This window comes from Electrophorus electricus, chromosome 10 (assembly GCF_041902795.1).
Source record: "Electrophorus electricus isolate QZ-2024a chromosome 10, ASM4190279v1, whole genome shotgun sequence".
Lineage (NCBI taxonomy): Eukaryota > Metazoa > Chordata > Actinopteri > Gymnotiformes > Gymnotidae > Electrophorus > Electrophorus electricus.
The window spans coordinates 15,292,016-15,306,937 of NC_137506.1; the positions used below are offsets into that span (position 1 = coordinate 15,292,016).

The following is a 14,922-nucleotide window of genomic DNA, read 5'->3' on the forward strand; positions in this document are numbered from 1 at the left end:
GTACTGCCATTGTGACATTTATTCATTTTCCCATGGTTTAATACTTTATCTGCAAAAATCATCTAAAATCTAATTGCTACAATCAACTGAAACAGTTCAGTGCTGTTGGCTGTGAACAGCCGATCTGTGGTCAGCCTGAATGAGGGAGCTCACTGTTTAGTGCCAACTTGCAAACACACACCAGCACGATTAAAGAGAAACACGTGTTGGATAATGAACAACATTTTGCTGCCTGTGTCCTTTGTTTTCCCAATAAAGACTACAAGTGTGTGGGTGTCCAATTAGAGACGAATGCATTTCCCTTTCAGAAGAGCAATATACAGCATAACAGAGATGCCTTATAGACTGAGGCAGCATAGATAATGCTTTTGGTTTCACTCATTACATCTCCACATGGAAAAGAATGAAATGTTATAAAGCTTAACCAAAAGACACTGCTTACAACTTTTTAGCCTAAGCATTTAGCAAAACATGCTTTATCCTCAAAAATAAGCAAAGCATAGAACACACTAGTTATTGCCAGATACACATCCAGTGTGATATGTAAATGACAACTAACCTGCATCACACTCAACTGCTGCCCCAAAATGTCTTCCAAATGAAGCAGCTGTTACACGCAAGGCACCTCAAGTGTGGCCATGGACCCCCCTTCCATAACCAGCTGTGTTTACTGTGCAATTAGGGGTCCCCAGTCATCCCCTACACCCACACATCCCCTCTGAGTTCCCCCTCTCTTCAACAGGCGAGGGCGGGCACTCCTCCCATCTCAAGTGTGTCACTGCCGAGTCCGACACTGGTTTAATGGAAATCTGCATCATGCAACCACTATTTTGCACTGCATGAGTCTAAAATCATCTTTTGCTGATTTAAGTGATAAATGTCTGTGTGTGTGTGTGTGTGTGTGTGTGTGAATATGTTTGAACTTCCCCACATACAAGCATCCTAGTGTACGTGCGTTTCTGGGTGTGTGTTGTCTGGGTGTTTGTGAGTGGGAAGTTTATAGAGTTTCAGGAACGCATGTGTTTGGTTGTTGTAATGAAGGGAAACATGAGAATGAGGCTTTGAAAAGGGAATTGGCGGTTTTACTGCGTAAAACCGCACTAATGTGAGAATGACAGAGGAACTACACACTGCAGCCTAACCCTGTTTCTGTGTCTGCTGTTTACTCTGAATCATGAGTCATGACCCAGAAATGCAACGCTGAAATTCTTGGAAATCACTTGTAATATGAAGCAGCATGTCCATAAAAACAGTGTCCAGCGCTTGTGGGGTCTACCCAAATGCGGCACTACTATAGCAACCATCCACACAGCAGTTGGAAAACAAGCAAACACAAAACAGACCAACAGGCAATCAGCACTCACTGCTTTTGCAGAAGATGAAATCATTCCACCACAAAGTCCTTTACCATTTGACATTATTAACAGCTTAAAATTGGAGCTGGTTCAATTCTCCCCTGCATACCTTGATGGCATTTTAAAATCCATTCCATATTTATTCAGCTAGTGATGCATACAACCTTCACCAGCACTGCAGTGTTTTTATGTATTTAAGATTAAGATCTAGACCAGATGGAATGCCTTTATTTGGTCATATATACATATACACATGCGTACAGTACAATGAAATGCTTCTCTTGTGAGCTTGGGTAGGATGCAGGGTCAGCCACAGTACAGCACCCAAGCCTTATTTCAGCTACCACTGCCTAGTGCCATTGATCAATTTACACTCTGTGTTGCATCCAGAAACCCAAGAAGATTCTAATCTGGCTCACCAACAAGGAGGCAACCATTTATGCATATTCCAGCCATTTTATTAGCAAGTCTTATTTTGTGGGTGTATGGTCAGGGTAGCCATGTCTACAGTTGTCTACTGTAGCCATGTCTACTGTAGCCATGTCTACTGTAGCCATGTCTACTGTAGCCATGTCTACTGTAGCCATGTCTACAGTTTGTGACAGCCACCCTCATCCTCAAACCCTTCATCTAAGGTTAGGGTAAAGTAAGACTTGACTTGGTTTTTGTTTTTTTTTGTTTTTGTATTTGTTTTTAAACCAGCCTGCTGTTGTTGGCTAAAATGAGAGACCATCCAGGCATTATAATTAAAAGTAACTGTAGTTTTATAGTCATGCATCTAGAACTAGACTATATTTAAAAGTTTATGTCACATCCTCTATAACTAAAAACCCGTTGATTCCCAACTATAAAACAGTGCTGTGAAACATTTTCAGTGAGAAAGAATTTGAGATGGTATAATGTGATGATATTGTGTAATTAATACATAATAGCACATATAATGGTAGTGAAAGAAACAGAAGTAAACACATCAAAGCCTTTTGATCTAATTACTTTTTGGCAATGAATGTTATAATATTATTTGTGTACAACAGGAGAGCATAGGAGTGAGTCATAATCTGTGAAAGAAAAAATAATTTCCATACACTTTGAGTCAAAATTCCAAGGGTGTCCATCATTCTTTCTGAAGTTGTCTGAATGGTCAGGAACTTTTCACACATGCAGACACAGATTTACAACTTACAAGATTTCTGATGCCCTCCCTGCAGGTACAATAAGATGTGTCTAGCCAGAGAATGTGGCACTAAAGTTCATGAGCATTGACACCGTGACCCCATTGTCACTAGGGTCAGCATGGGTTTTACACAGCACCAACTAAACATGACATTCTAATGCTCTCTGGTGCGCTGCATTTAGGAAATGACCCATTTAACTGCCTGTTTATTTTTTTTGATGACACTCACTGATAAGTTAAAAAAATAAATGGAAAATATATATATATTTCCACTGTGTTGCATCATCTACATGATGGTCTGGGATTATTTTCTTCATCCTCTGAATTCCTCAAACTATTTTTTTTCCAGGCAAGTGCTTTACAATTGCTAATCCTTGACAAATTGAATTTCCCTTGGAGTGAATGAAATCCTTGCCCGGAATTACCAGGAATGCAACGGAGGAACAGTTAAAATGGCAAGAAAAATGTGAGTTCTTCAGAGGGCAGCCAGACTCAACCAGCATGTTATGGCTACTCTATTAATTATCATGGAGGTGTAAATATCATAGACCAAAGGAAGACTATATATGCCTCTGATGACCTACACATGGCTTTAATTATAAAGGAATGTTTTCTCCAACAATATGGAGAATGGAAGTGTTGGGTGTTTTCAGGTTTCATTTCCTCATTGCATGTCGCCGCTGTGGAAATGGTGTTTACATTTCTTTGTTTATATGTATAGTTCTGTTTACAGCTGTTTTCTTTTCTTACATTAGTTGTTCCGTTATGGTTGTTGTTGTTGCTGCTGCTGCTGCTGTTGTTGTTGTTTTTACATAAGACATTTAGGGTAATGCCACTTTTCTTGATTATTATAATAAATAAGATTACAGCATTTTATGACTTAGGAACTGTGCAGCCAATATAAACTACAGTCTGCTGATGATGGATCTCCTCATTCTTAGCAGTTGAAAGCTTGTGGGTTCTCTTTCCAATTTCTAAATTCTAAAATAAATGTATTCAGTCAAGCCGGTATGACCATTGAAACCTAAATACAAAACATTACACTGCTTTATTAACCATAAGAGACCACTCTATAATCAGACCTCAACTTTGCTGTTTTAGGTCTGTTTTTCCACAGACCAGCTGGTCAAGGCACTAATCACTGGTTAAGGTATACAGTTGTGTATGAAATGGTTCAATTCGGAATGGCAACGCTGTTGGCTGAAAGAGATTTAGAGTGCTGGTATTTATGAGTCCTTCAGCTGCTCCATGCTGCAGGCCAAGCTAACAGGGCAATAGCAAAGAAAGGAAATTCATCACATTCCATCACAAGCTCTTCTACGAGGGTGCTCGAGGACAGAGATTGAGCCTCACAGCTATACAGACTGGGTAGGTGGTTGACTCATCTTAAGTGATTTCAGTCTTGATCTCTCTACTCTGCAGATTGCAGAATCCTGGGGAACGGTGTACTTGATTTACAATGTAAACACTATACATTACGCAAAGAGGACTGACAACAGGAGTCTGGAAAGCCTCCGGTTTCTGAGCTGGCTGGGTTGTGGTTGTGCACCTCTTTGTGTGTTGATTTCTTTGCCCCCTCATGTTCTTGTGTTTTTCATTCTGTCAGTGCAGGCGATAAGATACAGGATGCAGCCACATGAGAATTCTGGGTGAAACCTGTGCTAACGGCACCTATCCCCCCAGTGTGGCTGACCCAAGAGCTGTTTGCCACAGAAGATCCTCCAAAACACCAGACACTGCCAACTGCCTCCACGTCTACATGATGATTCTAGGAATGAGGTGAGAAGCTTTTCGGGTTGGACTTCTCACTTCGTCTTGCAGACTTCACTCATTTCCAAGGTTTTGGATTCTCACTTTAGTTTAGGAGCAACGAGGATGTTTGGCCTGTGTGAGGGAGAGTTCCATAAATGCAGGAGGACAAAGGAGGAGCTGAGAGGAGGGAAGAAAAGAGAAAACCTACGCAGGGTCTATCACTGTTATTCTACAGGGAAGAGATACAGTAGTTCATGCTTGGTAGGCATTGTGGACCTCAGAGGTCCAGATCTTCCACTGTAGTGGAGATTGATGGCAGTCAGGCCGGTCTTCCTGAGTTCTGTGTGAAAGGTTGACAGCTCATGGTGACAACACAGTCAGTACTGGAGTCAGTATTGGTGTATTGATTTTCTTAATTTTCCATTGTGTTTAATGACAGTAGAGCCACACTGTACATGAATAACCATCATCATTACGTAGGGTAAGAAGAAACACTGAGAAATGTATGCATGAATACACGCTTATGCCTACATGCACACACATTTATACACTTGCAGGGTGGTATCCCCCCCCCCCACACACACACCCACACACATACACATGGTCTTCTGCTATATCAGCCTCTATTCGTCAGCCTTATTTGGTGAAATCTAAATTTAACCATGACATCTGGGAAAATGATTTTTACAGACCTGTTTGTTTTGCCGCTGTGAGGAAGAAGTTATCAAAAAGTGACCTAGATGAAGATAAATCTACAGGTTCCAGTGCAGCCCAATGCCCTGTGACTGACAGCTCCCACTAAACTTGCTCAAGGAACAACCTCCTTTATGTCACTCTAATGGAGGGCCTCAGCTGGATCCCTGGAAGTGGTGAAGTTTTACAGCTTCTCTTGCATGCTGCACTTCAAAAAGTATGTGTGTGCTGAGTGTGTATGAATGTCTGTGTGTGTGTTGGGGGGGGATTCTTCATCCAGCTTTCAGAAGGATGTGCATTTTCTACCGAGCGTTACACTGCCATTCTCCTGCATGGCTTATTTTAATAAGACTGAAGTAGGTGGCCTGCATACCTCAGCAGATCTGTGCAGGCATGGTTTGAGGAAAGCTGAAGGAAATGGTGATTACTAATGACCCTCATGCCAGGAGGCCCCCACACGACTCTACACAGCAGTAACCTTTGGACTGAAAAAATGTCAACACAAAATGTGATTTAAACTCTTAAAATGAGCACCATGACAAATGAACTGCTTAAAGGTAAACCTGCTCTGTAGTGGATAATGTTCTATAAGAATTGTTAGTGTCAGATGTGATAAGTTTCTGTATATTTTTAAGATGAGCGTGCTATTTTAAAGTCGAAATTAGAATTGATTTTATTCACCTTTACAGTGGTTTCTCTTTCTTTCTTTCTTTCTTTCTTTCTTTCTTTCTTTCTTTCTTTCTTTCTGTGTGTTTCTTTAGTGCAAACTCTAGTGCAGTTTGGTAATTAATTACAGGATAGAGTGTCACAGTTATAGAGATGCATGCTAGAGCAAACATAAAACATGGTGGCCTTGGTCAGAGATCACCACTGAGGAGCATGCTGGGACTCGCTCAGTGCAGAAGGGCAGAGGGAGAGGGTGAGAGAGAGAAAGAGAGAGAGAGAGGGGTGAATTTAGGAGGGGCTAGAAAAGTCACAGTGTATAGAATGAGATAAGAAATACTGAGGTTTAGAGCTTGATCATCTGAAAAATATTTATTTACTTATTACACTGAGTTTGTCAGAAGGCCTTTATATATAGACATTTCATTGGTCTCACCCAGTTCAATTTTAATCTTCACTCATTCGATTTCGCAGGTTTAATAGTGGTAGACTAAGGACTCATTTTAAGTTGACATTTCCGGAGCCTGTGCAGATGATCCCTAACCATATAACCTCTTGCTCCAATTCTTACCCACAATCCTCTACTCAGCTGCCTCCTACGCACCCCCGCCACCCCACTACACTTCTCCACTGGTGTTCCTTTTGGACATGTTTAACCCAGTGAGAGGGGTCTTGTTCATGCCCAGTGTGTTTACCGAAGTAACATCACAATAGATAAAACAGACTTTTCTTTGTCCTGAAGAGAACGTTCCATGTTTATCTCTTGCTTATACTTTTCCTATCATACAGTTACAAGAAAAAGTCTGCAATCCCTTTACGATTACCTGGATTTCTGCATGAATGTGATGATATCATTTAAGTAATATTGACGAATAATGATTATTTAAAAACAACATGCACAGCATTTTACAGTGCTTTATTTTTATTAATCATTATTTATTAGATGGAAAAAGTATGTAAATCCTTACATTTTCTGTGTTTTATGTTCAGCAGCTCAATGCATAATTTTGTAAACGTAATTGTAATTTTGTGTGTTATTTTGTAATTTGTGGTGTTTAGGAAATGTTGGACAGACACCAGTGGATTTTAGAGAGTAGCAGTCTCCCACTAGATGCTACTCTTGCTCAGTGGTCTTCTAATGATAGACTCGTGAACACAGATGTTAGCAAGTGCAAGGGATGCCTGCATATTAGCAAGTCTCACAGCTGAACCGGTTAGAACACCACACCTGAATTTCCTAAATGTTAGCATGCTTTTTTTGGGTGGATGCAGAAACAGCTCACCCACTCTAGACCCACCACAGTAGCTGAGACTGAAGTGAATTTGCTACATGGACTATATATAGCGTAACATAGCATGGACTGTTGGTAAACTGGGCCACCCATGGAGGACGGGTTCCTTCTTCAGTTATTTAATTCCACACCAGGAGTTTTTCCTTGACACTAAATTATTATTATTATTATTATTATTGTTGTTGTTGTTGTTGTTGTTGTTGTTCATAGTACTCTCCATTGCCATACGGAATATATTACAACTATCACAAACCTGTCATTGAAATTTAGAGGGAGAGACTTTATGTAACTATACTTCTGTGCCATGGACAGCAAAATACTTCAGGAACCTTTCCTGAAATGCTGCCATAGAAGGGCCACTTGTTACTCCAAAATAGTTAGTGGTGTGGTGGTTCTGAGCATGGAATAAAGCTATCTATCCCCCCATGTTTAAATCTGCATGCAGTTGCAGAGGTCTGATCTGCACTAGTCTGTGGGTTATGGTGTGCATGCCATGAATTTGGCTAAGATATGCTGTGTTCATACCCGCGGCATACAGTAAATGATACAGTGCAGAAATTAATGAGGTTTCAACATGGAAAAGCACAACACTCTCTCCGATGTCATTTGCTGTAGGAGTGTGTTTTAGTGAGTAATACCTCCCAGCTGTTTCCCTGCTGATGCTGCTTCTCTAGAGCACGGTAATGGCCATGTTGCTTGGCTTAGCGGTTTTCAATCTGGTGAAAGCTGTGGTCCCATGGGAAATTCGACAAAGCCATCAAGCAAGATGGTTTCTGGTTCAGAACCCAGAGCTGGTAAAATGGAAGGGTTTGGAGTGCCGTTTGATGGTGTGAGGGAACAAATGATCTTCTTCGCTGATTTGATGAAGAAGCAACAGAAAAAAGCATGGTCGAAGTCCTCTGCATTATGAAATGTTTGATTTCGATTGTGGCTACGATGCAATGTTTTTTATGCACTGACATTTTTTTTTATGCACTGGCAACTGTAGAGGGGAATAAACAAACAACCTAACCTTTTACTCATACATGAACCACTACTTAACGGGTCCAGCTAAGACACCTCAGCATGGCTAGATGTCTAATCTTCAGAGCTGCTCGGACATCTCTAATGATCCAATGTAAAGCTGCTGAAAGTGCTGTGTCTGCAGAAACAGGAAACAGGAGACACACATAGGCACAACAGTGCTGTGTGTTGCAGTCGAAACGCCTGTTCTGTAGTCCCAGGGCACCTTTATCTTAACACGATCAGTGACACACTGTACGTATCACTGTAAAAAAAAAAAAGAAAAAAAAAAGGAAAACAGCTGAGAAAAATCACTTTAGATTTGATGTTTTACAAAAATCATTGTAGAATTGTTTTTGTTGTTCATCCTCACAAAAAATGAACGTGCTTTAAAAATAAACATAAATGTAAACTTACCATCCTTATGAAGTCTTCACCACAAGTACGTTCTGCTGACGTGTGCATTGGCTGGGTGACACTGACCTGAAGAGCACAAGTATCTGAGTTCAGGCTGTGTTTCCTGTCGGACACTGAGGCCCTTCGGTCCTGTGTGCAGGGGATGAGAGTGAAAGTTTAATGGGTAAAAGAGTTAAGAAAGCAAAGGGTCTGGAAGAAAGCTTTCCTTTGTGCTCCAGAGAACGTTTGGCCTCGACCAATCCCGAGCTCCTCCCTCCTCTCTACCTCTGTAGAGCCAGGCTCCCGACCGCAAGGTCCAAGGGGATACAGGCACTGTAATTCCATACAAGCTAAACATGCTCAACTTCTGTTTCCATTTTCAGGCTAAGGTAAAAGCAACCCCTCCCCCATGAAGAAGCCCTTTGTTTGACAAGCATCTCTCTTAGAACAGAAAAGCTGGTAGCCAGTCTCATTTGCGCATCCGCATTTGAATGTACGTGGTGGGTCTTTTTTTAGGATCTGTGCACACCCTTTGAGCAATAAATTTAGAGATATAGACAAGAGGTGCATGGATTTAATAGACAAAGGAGTGTAATGGGAGTGAGTTATCACTCTCTGGGGGAGAAGGGAGGGATTCGGAGGACGACTACTCCACGCTCATACGTGTTTTCATTAGTCTGCGTGTAGTGCAGGATCCGCCATGGACTATGACAGCACAGTCCTGAACAGCCGGGGGAACCTGTGTCAATCACAGGGAAAACATTTTACTGTCCACAGAAAATCAATCATTTGTGGCTAGCGTTGGGTTGGTTGCGTGCCCACATACCGCAGGCCTGACTCTCGGATAGGAGGAGGTCTGAAACAATTATACTGCATTTAAGAACTTTTCCAAATTTTAGGTCCAGTGTTTAAAATGATATCAACATTGATTATTTTCCCATTTGATCAACGGTTTGTTATCAGATATGGTGTATGTTCCATTGCTGCAGTTTAGGGGAGAACACACAAGAATTAAATCTAATCTCCCTAATTTGAGCTGCTATTCAAAAATGTGACCACAAGCAGCTTTTGACTGAATAAGAAAAAAGAAAACCTCTGGCCGATAAAGTTATAGCATTCTCTACACATCAGATCAACTCAAAGTTTCTAATTCCCAAGGACTGCAGTGGAATCCTAGCCAATTTTAGAGTGTAAAACACCGTTATCTGTTTTCAATTAATTTCAGACTGGGAAACACTCCAGCTATATGAAAACATTTTACATATTGTGATCGAGGCCCGTTGTGAATCATGGTGTGTGTATATCGTGATTAATGATGCAAAGAGCAGTTCGCTATGTGCCACAGTATCTGTGAAAGAACCCAGTTGAATAGCTCCTCCACTAACACGGCCAGGAAAGAAACACCATCTGGGAAAAATGTGAGTTTTTTTTTTTTTTGATATGCGTATTGATTAGTAAAATTAAATCTCAGTTCTAGAATAGGGCACTCACTGCTCGTTGGGCTGATGTGACAGTAAACAACCTTTCCCATAGCTCCAGTTCACATGCTGCTCTTCTCATCACCCAAAAAGCAGAGTTACTTCATCACTTAAATGTCTAAAGCTTTTTGGGTGGTGCTGATGGGGGTAGTTAATGATTTTTCTGCCGTGTTAAACTTTCAGTCTGGTCTTAGTTCATCTGCATAAACACCACAGTGTGATTATCTTCAGTCTGTGACATCATTCATTCTGTGATGTCATTCAGCATGTGACATCATGCCATGCTCGTGTTTGTGCCTCACTGAAGCAGCTTTCATTTACATGAGGAGTTTATAGTTTGGCACAGACATTTCATCTTAAAAGGCACTGTTTGTCTACAGCTGTTTCAGTGCTTTCTACTGCGCCACATTATGAGCAAGCATTAAACTTGGATGAGCATTCCTGAGTCTGTTGGGTGCTGTATCAAGGCAGTGCTAAGTCAAAAGAAACAGCCATGTTAATTCATTTTCCATATATAAACAAACAAACAAACAAATGACCAGCCAACCCCTATCTTAACCTAACATAATTTAGTTTCAAGCCATTATACCTTTTTGTATAAAGTTAAAGCAGCTTGTTAAATAAATGAATAAGTTCCCTATACATTAACCACGTTTGTGCTCGGCTCATTTGAAACTTTAACAGTAAGCCACAATGATGAATGTAAAGGTTGCTGTGAAGACACTAAGAACGTGGAACCTTCCAAAGCTGCACTTTGAGCCAGTCCTTTGGGCGATCAATCAAAAGCAGGCATGCATGCCCAAAGCCCATCTTCTTTAACCTCACTACCCCAGAGAATACAAATACAATCTGAGGTGTCCAAATAGAGAATGAACTGATCTAGAGAGAATAAACAGAACTGTGATGTCTTCTTTGTGGTCAGACCACTATCTTGTGAAAGTTCACGGCTAAATTAGGGGATTTTCAACACAGCACTAAAGAGAGACCAAAATGAGCCCACTGAGTGATATTTACTGGCCAACAAGAGTGACAAAATTATTTTTTTGTGGAAAAGACTTGCCAAATCATCCAGGAATTGTTGTTTTTAGGACTAATTGATGAAAGAGGCTGATGTTTTTGTAGCTACACAAAAAAGAAACACACAAACACACAAAAAAGTTGAATTATTATTGTTCAGCCTTTTGTTAAAAAAATTGTTGTCTGAAAAGGTTTGGAAAAACATCTTATATCTTAGATATCTTAATGATCTTATTTTGCAATTCATTTAAATATCAGGCTAACTAACTCAATCATTCCAACACCATAAATCTGCAGATTTGAATACAACTGGCCTGGATAGAAATACAGAAATAGTCATACAAAGTCAAAGCCAATAGCCTACCATGTGCTGAATAGAGTTTGGAGCTACAGGGAAATGATGTAGAAAGCTGAATTTGGTTTACCCAAGCTGAGCTGATGTCACTGCGCTGGGATATGGCCTAAGTGTAAACACACTACTAGAGATCCTACCAGACCTGAGATTCATACCAAACTCTTCTTACTTCCCCATTAGACCAAATGACAGCCAATGGTAGCAAAGGAAACCTATTCAGATCTCATCTAATTCACATACCATTCAACCAAAAGGCCCATACTGCTCTGCTACAAGGGGATCTGACTCAGATGAAGCTGGCTGCATTACGCATAATCATCCACACAAAAAAGCCATCTCATTTGACATTATGTTTTGAGTAAGGGATTGGAAATGTGGACTAGAGAAGTAACCAAAGTGAAACACTAGCACATTCTGAGGGTTTAAAAGTTGCATATCAACAGGACAGACTATTTCAAACAAGTTCAGATAGAATTTGAAATGCAGTGTGAGCAGAAGAAACCGGAAAAAAGCAAATGAAAAAATGAGACGCTGAAATTACAGACTCTTTTTAGTCCAACCTGTCATGTCATCTGTTAGCAGTTAAAGCTGCTTACCTCGAGGTGAACAGAGCCCTAAAAGAAGACATACTATCGTCCGACACAAGACTAAACACTGAGGGGAAAAAATATACCTTCATCCCAATGTCTCGAGCAGGTTCATGATACAGTAGTGAAGACTACATAGTACATAAGGCACATAGAGAATTGGATCAGTGTACTAACCACATACATACAGGCCCGACAGATTGCGGTTAATGATCATGTTAATTTAGTTTTAGAATTTTCCCTGTGGTAGCTTAAACAATTACTGACTGCTGATGTATTCATTGCAATTAGTTTATCTTAGATAGCCCATTATAGCACTAGAGGTTCACACAGGTATAAAAAACTGAAATTTACAGGAACATTTTATCTGGTTCCTACATCAGCAACCCACGTATTGACATAAAACAGTCTAATATTTATTAGTGTTAAGAATCCTTGTTTGCTTGCTGCATTAGCAGTGGTTCCAAGATTCCTAGCGAGCAGCTCCTAAGCTCTTCAGTAGGAGAAGCTAAGAACCTGCTCAGTAAACCCAGCAGGGACCACACTGAATGCTTTTCATGTCTCCATGGCTGGAAAACAGGTCTCCAGAGCTTCCGGCTCTCAGTCAGACTCCCAGTTAATGACACCATCAGCTGTTTGATCCAGGTACAAGTTAAAAGCTGACAAAAAGTTTTGTTCAGAAGGATTTAACGTGGCTCTTTAATTAGAAACCAGGAGAACATTTCCAATACGGGCGCTTCAAAGAGGTGATACTAGAGGCTAAACTGAGATGTGTGTGTGTATATATATATATATATATATGTGTGTGTGTGTGTGCATGTGTGTGTGTGTGTGTGTGTGTGTGTGTGTGTGCGTGCACCTATGCATGTGTGACTACTCTTTGATCTGTGTGGTGGTAGGTGGTGACATATCTGACATTTACAGAAGGATTTCAAAACCTTTGGTTATCCGATCATAAGGCACAGAAGGCTATTGTATACTTGCTCCCAAGTTAGAAGAGATGAGTGGCTTGGATAAAGAAAGGCAAAGTTGCGAAGAATGAAAATCATGACAGGGGGCAGGGCTTGGTAAAAGTGAGTGAATGACCAGACTATCAGATATCCAAGGCACAAACATTTCTGATAGCACATTCCAGAAATAATGGAGTACAATGCACACGTGAGTACATATGTGCATGCGCATACCTCACAAATATTGATCAGAAGAGATCCCATGTCCCCCTTTTCTCTGACGACTGCAATCCAGAAACCATGTCCCCTGTTTTCCAGCTAACCTAAAATAAGAGCTCTGCTCCTAATCAGGAACAAAACCTTATCTGGTTTTATCAGCTAGTTTGGGCTCCAGGCCAGGAGTGTGTACACACATCCAGAGGGCCTCACTCTGGAGGCCCCTCGGGGCTTTGATTGGTTCCAGATGGAGGTTATGCTGCCTTATGAAAACAAGTCCTATGCTATGGCCTTGATCTCTTGGTTCTCTTAGTGAGAACTGGTGGAGGAGGTCCTCTAACCAGGCTGTAGATACAGTGATAGATACAGTTTGAGGACCACAGACATGCTGCCCATCAGCTAAACCCAACGGCAGCATCTGCATTCAAAGCATTCTGCACTGTAACAGATTTTAGCATTATGAATGATAGCTTGAAAATGTTGTTAATGTGATGTCAGGAACCTCAAGTAGTTTGAGATTATGAGAATGTATTATGTAGCCACACATCATGATATTAATAGTCATTTACTGTCGACATCCAAAGAGGTAATCTAAACCTTATTTTTAAACCTCAACATCATTAAATATGGGTCAAACCATGCATGCCAGCAAGCAGAGTGGAGCCTACAAAGCAGAGTGGAGCTTATGGAAAATGAGAGACCTACATTGCTCAAGTTTTTTGCTTTGCCTTTTTGGGAATCTTCCTCAGAATCCAATGCATAAACACTGAGTGCTGGAGTAACTGCAGAATTGAGTTTCATAGTCCTTAACGTAATCTCCTCTCACCCCTCCAAACAGTTACAGCTAATTGTCTCAGCATGTTTGCAGAGCACTAGGGAAACTCCTCCATCCCAAAGGTCAACAAACTCTCCTGACAAGAAAGAGGTGGCAATAATTCAAATAATCAAAAACCCAATACCTCCAGTTAATCAGTTTCCATTTATTCATATCTGACATCTACATTTATTCATATCTGACATTTCCTGTAGTAATGACCTATTTCCGCTCTTGAGAACCAGATCGGGGGGATTTATTGACCACACAAGTTAACTTTAGTCTTAATCTGATATGAAGTGCTAAGTAAGGAACAAGCTATCCTGCTGCTTAAAGGGACATTACAGCTATAAGAGATGTTTTCTTTACACTGCTGTCTCCATGACAGGTACAGCAGGAAAATGCAATCACAGTAAACATGCTACAAGTAAAATTGAAAATTTGGCTGATTTCACACTGTGGCAGTGAGGTGAGTCCCTCACCCTCGTATGTGAAGTTGATGCACCCCCTAATGTGAACATGCCCTAGGCACAAACATGCTTTTGAGTGCCTCATCATCACCTCGTCTGCTGTGAGAATAATGGGCTCAGGAAGTTTTGGATGTGATTGGTAGTTTTCTGGGGCTTGCCTGTTCAGCAAACTAAGAGTCAAGAGGCTTTTTCACACCCCCATCCATTCCTTGTACTAGCCTGAGGGATGAAGAGGAGGATGCTGTGCTACTCACACAAAGGCCTTTACAGTCCAGTGTGTCATCTCACTAACGTCTGCTTTACAGTCTAGTATGTCATCTCATTAACATCTGCTTTATAGTACAGTGCGTCATCTCACTCATGTCTGCTTTACAGTCCAGTGTGTCATCTCACTAACATCTGCTTCATAGGACAATGCGTCACCTCACTAATGTCTGTTTTACAGTCCACTATGTCATCTCACTAACATCTGCTTTACAGTCCAGTGTGTCATCTCACTAACATCTGCTTTATAGGATAATGCGTCACCTCACTAATGTCTGCTTTACAGTCCAGTGTGTCAACTCACTAACATCTGCTTTACAGTCTAGTGTGTCATCTCACTAACATCAAAGGGTTTCTGATAATACACTAATATTTTGGCGGCACACACACACACACACACACACACACACACACACACACACACACACACATACACACACACAC

At 40.9% G+C, this 14,922-nt stretch overlaps 1 long non-coding RNA gene across 1 annotated transcript; it reads right to left on the reverse strand.

The window, feature by feature from the left end:
• Nucleotides 1–6,022: 6,022 nt before the first annotated feature.
• LOC113571091 (uncharacterized) lies at nt 6,023–13,011 on the reverse strand. The gene is made up of 3 exons (XR_003409960.3): nt 12,949–13,011; nt 8,349–8,477; nt 6,023–8,196 (listed from the first exon to the last, which is right to left on the reverse strand). It is a non-coding gene; the product is annotated as an uncharacterized LOC113571091 (long non-coding RNA).
• Between the last annotated feature and the right edge of the window lie 1,911 nt (nt 13,012–14,922).